A 12,689-nucleotide genomic window follows, 5' to 3' on the forward strand; every position below is an offset into this window, starting at 1 on the left:
GTGTGTGCCCACTTTACTTCGATTTACAAGGAAGGAGACCCAGTCCATACCTGGGTTCAATTCCTTGTCTGTTTCCTTACTGGGGTAAACTTATGAAGGAGGCAGGTGTCCATGACTCTGTTCCCACACTGAATTTAAGAAAGGGCTGTGGAATAAAATAAGGGAGGGAAAAATAATGAAAAATCAGAAGTAGTAGGTCTGATTTGCAGGAGTTGTTTAAGCTTTCAGGAATATCCTGAGAAAAACTGAGGTCTCCGATCAAAAGGTCCCTGCAGGAGGTTGGAATGAAGAGGCTTAGGGGTCCGCTGCTGGCCCAGTTCCCTCCTGGTGCAGGAATTGCAGTTCCTCCTCTCTGCAAACACATGCCATCCCACCTGAAAATACAACCGTCTCCACAGGCACCAGGATGTTGGCACCAGGAGGAAGACCTGGGGGCCAGGCAGAAGGCCTGGCAGAAGAAGCAGGGCTTGTCGAGTGTGTCTGTGTGATCCGTCTATCTGAGCTTCCAGGTCGGGACTAGATGGCTGGAAACCCACATTGACTCATTTTTCCACATGACCCCTGCTCTCAAAGTACTTACTGTCCCTCTGGGAAGCAGGGCACAGATGTGTGACCAGAGAAGGAGCCACACAGGCTAGCGAGTGGGACTTCTGGAGCTCAGACAAGGGGCTGATTCTTTCGGATCCCATCGGAGCTGCTTGTCACGGCATCTGCTGGAGCTGATGATGGAGCTGAGCCGGGACCTGGCAACCACACGCCCTTGAGGCGTCCACTTTCCCTGGTGAGTTAGTCTTGGTTTTATATCTGCTGTTCTTTCATTTCTCCTAATTATTCGTATTTTGCCCATATTTTATATCTTCCGTCAAAAAATAAGGTTATCCTCCCAAATATTAGATTTTATAAATACTTAGGTATCAGAGATACAGATAAACCTGCTTTTGCTTTTCCGTGTGTGAAATTGGTGGGGTTTCCTCACTTTCCCTCTAAATTCAATACATGCTCTACGGTGGTCTTAATGAATTACATTTCACCATCTCTGGATATTTTTTCCCTGTTTTAAAAAAAGGGTCTGCCAGTGGAACAACCTAAATGAACTGAAACGTTCCTGCCAAGTGCACTGGCCCTGAGGACAACCTCGTAGTTGATAGACTTTAATCAGATCCCTCCTCTATGTTCCCTGGAAATCTTCCTGCAGTTACTTCTAACCCTGATCCCTGGGGGCTTCACCCCCTCGTAAGGCCAGCGGGGGAGTAGATCTTTGGAAAGCTGGACAGGGAACAGTTTGGTGAAGAGTGTTTGTCTTTTCCTCTCCAAGAAAGGTCATAGGAAAACCTTTGCTAAGAATAAGCTTTCTGGAAGGATTCTTGCGTGCTTGGGCCTGAGCCCTTCAGTGGGGACTGCACCCTCCAGGGGAGCTGGGGTGTCAGCAGCAGCAGCAAACCCAGCCTTTGGGGGCCCAATGCCACTCCACCTGGCTCCCCTCCCCCATTAAGGGATGCCCACCTTCCTTTGGCTCAGGTGTGGGCTTCTCTTCCTTAGGAATAGATCCGGCACTGGGGAAGACTCCCTTGCTCCCCCATCTCCCTCCTTCCAACATATCTCTACTGTTCAGCAGGGCAGCCCTCAGCATTGGCTTCCCTCCAGCAGCCCTGACCTGTCTCTAGGTCATTCTGCACTTCTCATGGTTCCTGGACACCTTGCCTTTGCACATACTGTTCCCTTGACCTGGAATGTCCTTTTCTCCCTGTTCCCCAGCTGACTTCCCCTCTCCCTTTAAGACTCAATTCAGTTAGCAGCTTTTGGGGAACACTTCCTTGGCCCCCAGGTTGAGTTAGATGCCTCCTCTGAGCTTCCATCATGTCCTGTACATACCCCTGTCCTACCTCTGATTGTGTTCTATTGAAATGGAATTTGTATTGCTTGTCTTCTTTACTAGATCCTTGAGTACAGAGGTGGCGTCTGATTCATCGCTGAATTCCAAATCTCAGCACAATACCAGTAGACTGGGTACTTAGTAAATATTTTTGTGTATGTTAGAGAGTGCGGGTGACTGATTTATTGATTTTGGAGGGCAGCTGTAGGGAATGGGGTATGATCTCCATGTTATACTCCAATTCACTGCTTGCAGACCCTCTTCATGTCCTTCTTTTTAAGAACTTAGTCCAGCCCCTATTTCTAGAAATTCTGCATTTCTACAGCTCCTCTGCCCGAAAGTTGCCTTCGCCTCTGAATTTTGGTGGTTCTAACTCTGACCTTCCATACTGTCTCTTAACATTCCCAATTTGTCATTGACAGATGTCCCCCCTTGGGGTCCTGTATCCCCAGGAGAACAGCAAGTGAATCGCTAGTCCAAGACCCAAGTGTGTCCCCCTGACTCCTCAACCTGGTTCCTGGCAAGTGCTTAGGGGATATTTGGAGTCTTTTCTTCCTTGGACTGGTCATCATGAGAGGCTGCTCAGGGAAAGTTGGGCCCAGAGCTGCACAGAGAACAGGAATGGGGGTTCCCAGAAGTGGAGTAGGTGGGCACTGATATGGGGTGATTTTAGGAACCTTCCATCCAATACCATATACCCCATCTGGAGTGTCACCATCAGTGAATCTTTCTTCCCACCGACAAGGAGGAGTAGCCTAAAATAGAGGGTCCTGCTATTCTTTGGGGCTTGTCTATGGCTAGGAGAACCCCTGCTATGCTAGCAGGTAACAGGTTAGGAGCTGCAACGAAAAGAGAAGGCACAGAGAGACCTTCCTCTCCTGACTTCTCCACTTCTGTGAGCTGGTCCAACTGCAGTTGGCTGGCAGGGAAAATTCAGAGGGGACCAGGCCTCCCTCCGCCTCTGCTGATGGAACTGGGATCACCCTTTGCAATCTGGAGAGGGCTTTGCAAATGAAGTGCTTATTCGGAAAGGTCCCCTGGAACCATCCTTGTGGGATCAAGATGCAGAAGATAGTTTAATGAGGACGTCCACCTGCAGGTGCACCTGTGCTAATTCTGACAAAGGCACTTACCTGACAGCTCAGAGAGCAAGGGGCCATTAAGTCTCTTTTGGGAAACATCAATCCTGCAGGGCAGACAGAAGCACCTCACTGAGGCAGGAGGCAGATGGTGAAGACATCCTTAGGACTCTGTCCCAGCAGCCCGCCCGTTAGTCTGCCCCCAGGACAGGTTTGCAGCATCTTTGGAACTTAGCAGCTGTTCCTCAGCAAACCAGGGCAGCAGGGAACCATGCAGGGTGGCGAGGTAACACCCAGAGCGTGCAGAGTGGGGAGACCCGGATAGAAAACTCAGACGCCGGGTGGAGAGTCTAACACAACGGCTTTTAGAGGTTTTTGACTGTGACTCACATTAAGAAGTATGCTTAAAATCATATCCCATTGCATCCTATGTGAGCATGCATGTACATCGATGTTTACACACGTATAACTGAAGCAAAAGTGTCATGAGACAATGCTTACCCCTACTAGGTAGGATGCACTTGGAACATTCTATTCTATTCTTTCATTTAAAAGTGCTTCTTGGGACCCACTATATTTATTTCATAAGTCCGCTAATGAGTTGCTTCTCACAGTTTAAAAAATGTGGTTCAGACACTTGTGGGCGTGAAAAAGTTGGAATGGGGAGCAGGCAAGGCTGTGGCACGGCCTTTCTCTCTCATCTGCTCAGTGGGAAAATAGTCAGACCCTCCTCGTTGGTTTGCTGTAAAATTTAAATGAGATAATCTGTGTAAGGTGCTTAGCACAGGGCTTGACATACAGGAACATCGATAACCATGAGAGATGACGATGACGACGCTGATGATGACATTGATTTCTGTCTTCCTAGACTGTATGTGCACACTGCCGTCCTCTGTGGCTCTAGCCTCCTTTCTTACAGCCATCTCTGCTGGTGTTAAGGCCGTCAGCAACTTTTACACCGATTTAAAAGCTGCAGCTCCTCAAAGCAGTGAGATGCACATTGAAAAATGGCAGGTGTGGAATCGGAGCTTTGCAAGGAGGCCAAGGTTGAGACTGTGATGTCATCTGATGTATTTGCAGCATGGGAAGGTTCTCGTGCACTTCCCATAATAGATACGTGGATGGAGACAAGAGATAGCAACACAGAGAGGCAGAAAAGACTGTAGTCAGAAATGGCCTACACTTGGAAGAGGCCACCTGGAAAGTAATGGGGGGGCGGAAGTCGGAGCAGGTAGCCACCGGATTGCTGCGTGTTTTGGGCAAATCTTTTTTCATGCTCATTTTCGGGTTCTTTTGTGCAATGGGGCACTCTGGGTCTCCCCTCTCCACCCCGGACCTGTCTCTCTCAGCTCTGACATCCTGCGGCTCTCATGGGAGGGGAGGAGAGGGCAAGGGAAGGGTACACTTTGGGAGTGCCCGGTCCTGCGCAGTGGCCAGAAGTGGAGAAGCCCAGGCCCGCTGCCTGGAAAGGGGCCCCTCAGGCCTGCAGGAGAGAGGCTGGTACCTGGCTCAGGGCTGAGCGTCCACAGCCATCCTGGACACAGCCAAGAGAACTCCTCCCTGGAGCCCTTTGGTTTGCACGTTCGGTCGCATGTTGTGGATTTTACGCGTTGTCAGGACAACTGGCTCCTCTGTCTTGTCCCCTCTTCTGTTCCATGTTGCACAGATGCTTCTGACTTCGCTCTTTTCCCTAAAGTGAGCCTGGGGTGTTGATGTGGGAGTGGAGCAAGGCCAGCTGAGTTGGAGAGAAGGGGGCCAGGCAAGGAGAGGTCTGGGCCTCTGCGTGGACTAGGCCTTCAGACCTGGCCCAGTAAGCTGCTGGGAGTGAGTCCGGAGGGTACCCAGCTCAGTACTGGTACAGATCTTCCTCGGTTTACGATGGGTCATGTCCCAATAAACGCATCATAAGTTGAAAGTATCATAAGTCGAAGAGGCGTTTAATCCACCTAACCCAGCAAACATCACTGGGCCTTGACTACCTTCAATGTGCTCCGAACACTTAACGTCAGCCTTCAGTTGGACAAAGTCATATGACGTAAAGCCTATTTTAGAATAAAGTGTTGAATAGCTCATCAAAGGTATTTATTGAAAGTGTACTGAAAGTGAAAAACAGAAGGGTTGTTTGGGTACAGAAGGGTTGTAAGCTTATTGGTTGTCTACCCTCATGATCGCAAGGCTGCCTGGGAAAATCGTTAAGTCGAGCCATCGTCAGTCGGGGACCACCTGTACGAGTGTAGCCAGCGATGCTGAGAGGGCAGTCAGGGCACAGGTAACCGTCCCATGGTTCTCCTGCTCCCTGGGGTTCGGTGGCCCTGCTTTTCCATCCTCCGGGGCATCACGATGACAGCTCCTCTGGGCTGGGAGACTGGCCGTGGCTGGGCCGGTGTCTGCACAGCTGGCTGGACAGTGCATCGTGCCGCCGACATGCAGGCCCTGACGGTACGAGTAACATGGTGCAGTGCGGAAGCCCAGGGAGTTTTTCTTTTGTGAGGTTTGAGTATTTGCCTGAGATCTCCCTCTTTGCCACTCTGACAAAATCCTCCTAGAACAGTTGCTCGTTCACTGCTCAAGTGCAGCGCCCTGCTCTGCGGACAAGCGTCCGGAGCAGCACTAACTTCACCAGGTGGAAATCGGTCCTGGGTTTTCTCATTCCCTCCATCTCTCTCCGCAGACCCCTGCCGTTTCTAACTGGAAGCAGCCAATGAGTAGTGCTGGCATGTGCTGGTCGTCCAAGGCAGCGGGGCAGGGGGAAAAGGGGTGCAGGACTGTGGGATTGCGCACTGGGACCGCGGACACGGGCAGTCCGGGGACCATGAACGGTCTTGGAAAGCCCCCGTCTTCCCCCCAGGGTGGAAACTGTGTCTTTGGGGCACCTCGGCACCTGGGTAAATTCTGCTTTGTCAATCATCTCCTCTCCGTCCTGCCCGTGCTGTGCCCGCTGTGTGGGGAGCCTGTAGTGTCTTGAGGAGATGCCTTGGGGAAGGGGCTCCTCTTGCTGGGGCTTTCAGGGGGGATTTGCTGGAAGGGGCAACCTGGCGCGGGTCCTTGTGGTGAGGGCGTCACCAGGGTGGGAAGTAGAGGGGTGTGTTGGGTGTGCCTGGCCGAGCAGGCAGAAAGGCTGAGAGCCCCAGATGGAGACGTGGAGGTGTGGCTAAAGCTCCCCTAAGCCTTTGCCCCTGGAGGCTAAGGGAGCCTCAGGGCAGGCTCTTCCCGCCCCACTCAAGGCGGGTGAGCGGCGAGGCATTGGAACCTGGGGTCTCGGGCACAGGAAGGGCACGGCCGGCTCGTGGGTCGGCTTGGGGATGGGGTGGGGGCAGTGTCCACTGGAGGGCACTGCAGCACCACCTTGGGCGCCTGTGCAGCCCCCCGGCCCCAGGGGCGGAGCTTGTCCACTTCCTGGCATTCTTGGTGGCTCTAGAGGGAGACAGAGATCGGCCAGGCTTGGGGGCATCACCTGCGGGGCCTGAGCATCCGGCAGCGCGCGCGCTCGCTCTCTCACACGCATCCCACATCTTCGTTCACAGGGACGGACCCACGTGTTCACTGTCACTCACTCATAACGCACCAAGTACACATCCATATACACGTGCACACCCACGCACAGACGCACTCCCAGCCACACACGCCCTCACCCGTTCTTGCTGTCATGTGCACGCTCACACCCATTTCACGCACGCCCCGGTGGGTGACTCACACACATGCACGCTCTCCCCGCGTGGCCAGTGTCAGCCATGTGCCTGACACATGCAGGCGGGCCCGGTGCAGCTGTTTGTGTGTTGAGGCTGATGTAATGTCAAGAAATTTCGCGTTATATTTAAAATGACACCTGTAAAAATAATCTTCAATTTGTGATTTAAATACTGTAATACTCAGTTACGTGAACCGACAGGAAGTGTCCCTGTGGTTTTGGAGAACAACATTCCTGTGCCCCCCGCCCGGGTCCTAGGGACGAGGTGGGGACGCGCCCGAGGGTGCCTGCCGCTGCCCCTCTGGCCCCCTCCCCCGTCCCCCCTCCCCCTCTCCCCTCCCCGGCCACCTGTGCCCCTCCCGGGCTGCCTCCAGCAAGAGCGCCTCCTGTGGGTTTACCGAGGTGCCCAGGTGCCCCAAAGACACAGTTTCCACCCTGGGGGAAAGACGGGGCCTCTTCCAAGACCGTCCATGGTCCCTGGACTGCCCGTGTCCGCGGTCCCAGCACGCAGTCCTACAGTCCTGCACCCCTCTTCCCCCTGCCCCGCTGCCTTGGACGCCCAGCTCATGCCAGCCCCCAGGTTACAGCCCCGCGGCCCCAGAGCACGCAGTGCCACTGCTGCGCTCCTCGCCCCACAACCCTCGGCCCCTTCGGCACCCAGCACTACAGGACAGCCCTCGACCCCCAGCCCCCGGCCCCCAGCTCACAGCTCTCGGTACTGCCAGCCCCTAAGCGCACAGTCTCAAGCACCAGGGCCCAGCCTCTCCCCTCCACCCACCAGCCCACAGCTCACAGCCCAAGCTGCAGCCCTGCAGAAGCCCCTGTCTCTGGACACCAGCTCGAGGCGGGCAGTCCTGCTGGCACCTGACGCCGAGCGGGTCCCAGACCGAGCGCATCATCGCTTTTCTCCCACCTGCTCCTCTGTTTCTCTCCTTCTGTGAGTGAGTACCGCCCCCTTCAGCCCCCAGCTGACCAGGCCGTTGCTCCTGACCGCCCCCCACCAGATCCTTCTCCCACCCCGACCCCAAATCCATTGGTTACCAAGCCCTAGCCCATCTCTCCTTAAATGTCTCTCCAATCTGATTCTCTCCAATCTCTACCTTAGCGCCCGGGTGGCACCATTTGCTCCTCTTCCATGGCCTCCTTGCTTCCCATTCACCTTCTGTACCATGGAAGCAGAGGGACTGTTCTAGAACAGAACCTTCTGGGATGATGAAAACGTCCTAGGTCTGCACTGATCAGTACTGTAGCCCCTAGCCAAGGAGGCTGTCGGGTGCTTGAAATGTGGCCAGGGCCTCTGAGACACTGCATTACATTAAATTTAATTTTTTTAATTAAAATTTTTTGTTGAAATATAATTGACGGACAACACTATTTTAGTTTCAGGTGTACACCACACTGATTCAGAATCATTGTGAAATGATTACCACAATAAATCTAGTTAACACCCGCCACCATGCACAGTTACAAAAATTTGTTTTCTTATCATGAGGACTTTTTTTTTTTTTTTTTTTGCGGTATGCGGGCTTCTCACTGTTGTGGCCTCTCCCGTTGTGGAGCACAGGCTCCGTGCAGGCTTAGTGGCCACAGCTCACGGGCCCAGCCGCTCCGCAGTGTGTGGGATCTTCCCGGACCGGGGCACGAACCCGTGTCCCCTGCATTGGCAGGCGGACCCTCAACCACCGTACCACCAGGGAAGCCCCATGAGGACTTTTAAGATCTACCTTCTTAGCAATTTCAAACATGCAGTACAGTATTATTAACTATAGTCACCATGCTGTACATTACATTTTATTTAATTTTAATTAATTTAAACAGTCCTGTGAAGCTAGAGGCTACCACATTGGAAAGCGTGAACCTGACCATGCCTCTGCCACCATGCCCTCCCGTTGCTCTGTGAGGAAAATTTAGCCTTCACAGCACAACGTACGTGGCCCTGCCCACGTGTCCCGTCTCATGCTGTGCAGCTGGCCCTTTGCTTTCTGTGTTTCAACCTACTGGACGCCTGGAAGCTTCCTGAACCTGGGTGCTGTTCTTCTGCACACTGTTTAGACTCACGATGTTTCCTCTGCCTGGAAACCCTCCCCCGAATGCATCCTCCGTGCAAGCCTCGCCCACCCTGGGCAGCTGCCCTCTCCCCCGAGGCTGACGTGGGGCCAGCTTTGTGCTCCCACAGCAACTGCTGGGGCCCCTCCCACCCCCAGTATAGTCACCTGTATCCTTAGCGCTCTCCTCCCCTCCCGGATGGCGACCTGCTGGAGGTGAGAGCTGTCTTCTGCCTGTGGCTGGGCCCCTGCTCGTGCCTCAGCACCTTGCACGCACTGGGTGCTCAGCGAGCGTTGGCTGAATCATTACATGGAAGGACTGGGCTTCCTCAGCCACGTATGTCTTGGGAAGCAGCTGGATGCAAAGCAGGGATGTTTCTGGATTCCTGGGGGTCTCCTCTCCTGATGGCATCACTTTGTTAGGAAAGGAGGGGGTCATGCCTTTTGACTGACAGCCCACCGTTTCCTCTTCTGTTTTTCTCCCCTTTCCCGCTGTGACTCTTGCCCAGGAGACAGAGTTGCGCTGGTCTGTGCCCTTGGATGCCATTCTGGGCCGCAGTTCCAAAGACTGACTTGTTATTTGGGATGTAATGCACCACCTGTCCTCCCCGCTGCCCCACACCCCGTGTCCACCCCACCTCTACCGCTTCCACCAGACTGAGCAAGTAGCCCAAACATCAGGGACTGTCCTAGGCTCCTTCTGGCCCATCCGGTGGTACGCGGATGGACCTTGGCTGCCTTTGCTTGGCTGTGCTCTCACTGACGTCTCTTACAGACTGGAAGGTGGGAGAGAAAGATGACATGGTTCCCAGAGGTTGGTGGAGAACATGGGGGATGCAGGTCGCTGATCAAGGGTCCCCCAGGCTGCAGACTTTGCCCAGCTTCTGAGACTGCAGTGTCCCTGAGGTTGGCTGGGGTTTCTAAGTGGATTGTAGGGTCACACGTGGTCAGAATGCCAGCGCACCACGGCCCTGGGGCATAGGCTTTGGACTCCGACAGTCCTGCATGTGTGTGTTCTGCCACTCTGACTGTGCGAACCCGAGCACTGGGTTTCAGCACCCTTGCTCTGGACACTGGAGCGGACGTCCCCTGCCTCCTTCACTTTTCACGAACGCCCTCGCGCAGGCTACATCTCTGAGCACAGTGTCTGGCCCGGAGGAGAGGTTCAGTGTATAGCACTTGCTCGTAATGTTTGCAGGATGCTTAGCGAACTCTTCCAGAAAAATCCACGTCTATGTGTATGGATTTTATCCGGCCAACCCAAACATTCTGCCACTTTCCCCCTCGAAAGGCTACCGAAGGCAAGAGTGGGTGAACCCTTTCCACAGTAAGGATCGTAACAGCTCCCAGTTACTGAAGGCCAACTCTGTACCAGATATTCTCTTAAAAGCTTCATAGGCACCTTTCTAATCTTTGCTGCAAACTTCGAGGGAGACCTTAACATTCCCATTCCACAGATGTGGAAGCTGGCTTAGAGAGAGTCAGTTTCCCAATCCACACAGTTAGAACGTGTTGGAGCCGAAATTGCCACCCAGGCTCTTCTTCTTTTTATAAAACACCAATATCCAAAGACCTTGAGATGGCATGCGTGCTGATCACGGCTGGGGTGCAGGGCATCTCGGAGCCCGCAAAGTCCTTTCACACTCATGTTCTCTGTGAAGCCCCCTATCACCCCTGTTAAGCGGGCAGGGCTGGGGGTGCTATTCCCATTTCACAGGCGAGGAAGCCCGGCTCAGAAGTAAGAGTTTCTCTCATGTAGGATTGAACGTTTTGAAAGTAACGGGGTGCCTGTGGCTCACTGAAAATCAGACTGTGTCCAGGAGCATTAGTGACGGCTGGGGGGCAACCCCCTCAATGGCTGTGGGGATCTCGGGGTTCCTTCCCGTCCACTTCCTTGTCCTCTTTCTTTTCATAGCACACTCAGCGGGAGAAATGTTTTTTGGACCTTGTCTTTTGGAATTCAGCATTTTTTCCTTATTCACACCAGACCCGGCATCTCTAGGACTTGGTTTTTCTTGGAAGGTTTGCCTGTGAGAATGGGCTTTTGTTTGGATTTCTCTCTCCCTGGGGGGGTAGGTGGGGAAGCTGGGAGCCAGCAGGTCAAGGGCTCCCCCTCCTCTCCTCCCGAGGCCTCCCTCTGTGGCTCTGTAGACGAGGCCCCAGGAGAAGAGCTAGTGCCTTCCCTGGGAGTTCAGGCCAGAGGAGGAGGGCTGCTTGCTTGAGGGCTCTGGGCTTTGTGCTGGAGTTTGGCTCCTTCGGGAAGACTGATTCTGGAAGCTTCTTGTCCAGGCGACTTTGGACCCACCGTTCTGGTGGGTTCCTTGCAACCAAACGTATATGCACTGCCACACATTGAAGACCCAGAACAGCAGGGGAGGAGCCCTTCCCTCTGTGTGTGTGTGTGTATGTGTGTGTGCGCACATGTGTGTGTGCGCTTGCGTGCAAAATGTGATTGACAAGGCCTAGAAGTGGTGTCAATCACTGGGAAGCTAGGCATGTGGACATTTCACAGGGTGCTTTTTCCACACCTTCATTCTTGAGAGAGGAGGTGCATCCTGCCTATGGCCACATCCTTAGCCCATAGACTGACGTCTGCTACATAGATGGCATTTGGTCAATTATTATTAAGTGAATGAATCTGTTTTTTTTAAACTGATGTAAAATGACATAATATAAAATATACAGAACTTAAGTGTACAATTTAACAAATTTTAGCAAATGTCTGTGCCCATGTAACAAACACCCCCATCAAGGTGCAAAGCATTTTCATCACGGGAGAAAGCTTCCTGTGGCCCTTTCCTTTATGTTCTCCCGCCCCATGGGAAAAACCACAGTTCTGAGTACTGTCTTCATAGGTTCATCCTGCCTGTTCTTGGAATTGGTAGAAAAATTGTATCAAACATTATGAACTCTTTTTTTTTCCTGGCTCCTTTAGCTGAGCATACTATTTCTGAGGTTTATTCACATTGTATCAGCATCTATTTCTTTTTATCATTGTGTACTATTCCGTCGTCTGAGTCTACCTCACATTTGTTTATCCATTTTCCTTTTAAAGGACCTTTGGGTTGTTTTGAGTTTGGAGCTTTTATGAATAATTCTGCTAGGAGTATTCACAAATAATCTCTTTGTGGACCCAAGTTTTTATTTCCTTTGAGTAATTTCATAGGAGTGAGAAATTGCTGTATCATCAGGTAGGTGTATGTTTAACTTTGTAAGAAATTGCTAGGACTTCCCCGGTGGCCCAGTGGGTAAGACTTCGCGCTCCTGATGCAGGGAGCCTGGGTTCGATCCCTGGTCGGGGAACTAGATCCCGCATGCATGCCACAACTAATAAGTCTGCATGCTGCAACTAAAAATCCTGCATGTGACCACGAAGATCCTGTGTGCCGCAACTGAGACCCCGTGCAGCTTAAATAAATAAATATTAAAAAAAAAGAAATTGGCAAACTGTTTTCCAAAATGGTTGCGCCATTTTACACCTCCGCCAGAGAAGTGTGAGAGACCCAGCTTTTCTGTGTCCTTTCCAATATTTGGTATTGAGAGTCTTGTTAATTTTAGCCATTCTACTGGGTGTGTAGTTGTAACTCGTTGTAGATTTAATTTGCATTTCTCTGATCACTGATGATGTTGAACACCTTTTATATGTTTATTAGTCATGTGGATTTCTTTTTCGTTAAGCATCTGTCTTTTCCTATTTTTAGGGTGTCTTAAAAATTGATTTATGGGGCTTCCCTGGTGGCGCAGTGGTTAAGAATCCACTTGCCAATGCAGGGGACACAGGTTCGAGCCCTGGTCTGGGAAGATCCCACATGCTGCAGAGCGACTAAGTCCGTGCGCCACAACTACTGAGCCCGTGTGCCTAGAGCCCGTGCTCCGCAACAAGAGAAGCCACCGCTCTCTGCAACTAGAGAAAGCCCGCGCACGGCAACTTCAGCAATGAAGACCCAACACAGCCAAAAATAAATAAATAAAATAAATAAATTTATTTAAAAAATTGATTTACA

The 12,689-nt window shown here is 52.1% G+C and overlaps 1 long non-coding RNA gene across 1 annotated transcript in view; it reads left to right on the forward strand.

Moving 5' to 3' along the window:
- The first annotated feature begins 642 nt into the window (after positions 1-642).
- The window catches only part of LOC137205716 (uncharacterized), a 52,738-nt gene continuing 40,691 nt past the window's right edge, over positions 643-12,689 (forward strand). The window contains exon 1 of the long non-coding RNA XR_010934272.1: positions 643-781. This is a non-coding gene — a long non-coding RNA (uncharacterized lncRNA). The remainder of the gene's footprint in view (positions 782-12,689) is intronic.

The sequence above is a fragment of the Pseudorca crassidens genome, chromosome 14 (assembly GCF_039906515.1).
Source record: "Pseudorca crassidens isolate mPseCra1 chromosome 14, mPseCra1.hap1, whole genome shotgun sequence".
Lineage (NCBI taxonomy): Eukaryota > Metazoa > Chordata > Mammalia > Artiodactyla > Delphinidae > Pseudorca > Pseudorca crassidens.